The sequence below is a fragment of the Echinops telfairi genome, unplaced genomic scaffold (genome assembly GCF_000313985.2).
Source record: "Echinops telfairi isolate 266 unplaced genomic scaffold, ASM31398v2 ScPeMD7_7457;HRSCAF=8495, whole genome shotgun sequence".
Lineage (NCBI taxonomy): Eukaryota > Metazoa > Chordata > Mammalia > Afrosoricida > Tenrecidae > Echinops > Echinops telfairi.
In genome coordinates this window covers 13,106,750-13,108,293 of record NW_022111357.1, presented here as the reverse complement: position 1 = coordinate 13,108,293, position 1,544 = coordinate 13,106,750, and positions in this window count along the sequence as shown.

The following is a 1,544-nucleotide window of genomic DNA, read 5'->3' as shown; positions in this document are numbered from 1 at the left end:
TCTGTTTGCTTCACCTTGGCTGTGTGGAATCTTGGGCAGCTGACAGAGCCTGTTTTCCTGTCTTTGACTGAGGCAATAGGACTCCCCCACCTGGTGCAGTTAAGGCCCTTGGCTGCTAACCGGAAGGTGGTAAGGGTCAATCCACCTGCAGCCCCTCAGAAGAAAGGCCTGGCCATTGATTTCCAAGAAGCCAGCTGTTGAAAACCCTCACTGACCGAGGGCAGCTGGCACCGGTAGGTGGTGGGTTGGTTGAGAGGACGAAATGAGACAAGGCGAACAAAGCATTTTGCTCAGTGCTCGGAATGTGTTTAGAACAGTAGCAGCTATGATCATCTTAAAGGGAATTGGACTGGATAAGATCTAGGCTTGTCATAATGCGCTAAGCATGTATTGAGTGCCCAGCCACAAGTTTCTGCCAGCACCTTGCTCCAAGTGCTTGACCTACATGATCTCATGTCATTCTCCACCAAAAACTCCTGATTTTGCACATGAGAATGAACGTAGGTGGACCTCAAAGACCATGATTAAGGTGATTAGAGGAGAATGAAGAAACCCAAAGCCCAAAGGAGCAATTAGTCCAAACATCCGAGTGGCCCACTTGGCCTTCAACTGAGACCAGAAGAACGAGATGGTGCCCAGCTACCGCTACCAATCACGCTGATGGGAGAACAACATAGAACAAAACATCAGATTCACACAACAGACTGGACTTACAGGCCTGACACAGACTGCAAGACTGTGGCCCTAAGACACCTTTCTGACCCGGAACGAGAGCCTTTCCCAGGGGTCAGTCCAGAAAGCAAACAGCAACCCCCTATGGGAAGGAGACCAAAGGCCAATCTGACCCACGGATAAGAAGCCAAGCTATTGTTGTTTGTGCTGCTGAGCGGCTTCTGACTCACAGCAGAACAAAACACTACCTGGTCCTGCGCCAGCCTCACAATGCTTCTTATATGTGAGCCTATTGTTGCAGCCACTACGTCAATCCATCTTGTTCAGGGTCATAACACGTTGCCAAGCAAGCTGTCCTTCCCCCGGGACTGGTCTCTCCTGATACCATGTCCAAAGGACATGAGACAAAGTCTCCTCTTTCTTGCCGCTCATTCTGGCCGTACTTCTTCCAAGACAGATTTGCTGGTTCTTTTGATCGTGTTCTTCTCCAGCTCCACGATTCAAATTGCATCGCTTTGCATGGATTCTTCAGTCTTCCTTAGTCAATGTCTGCTTTTCACACGCATATGGCACCATTGAAAATACCATGACTTGGGTGAGGTGCACCTTTAGATCTCAAAGTGATATCCTGGCTTTTCAACACTTTAAAGAGGTCTTGTGCTAATAAAATGATTTTTAAAACAGCGGTCTTGTGTAGCAAATTAACTCAATGCAATGTGTTGTTTGATCTCTTGACTACTGTTGAGCATTGATGCGGATCCAAGCGAGACGACGTTCCTGACAACTTTTTCTCGTCTCCATGTATCATGCGAACGATTGGACCCGCTGTGAAGATTTGGGTGGTCTTCACATTGAGTTGCGCCCCATGCAGA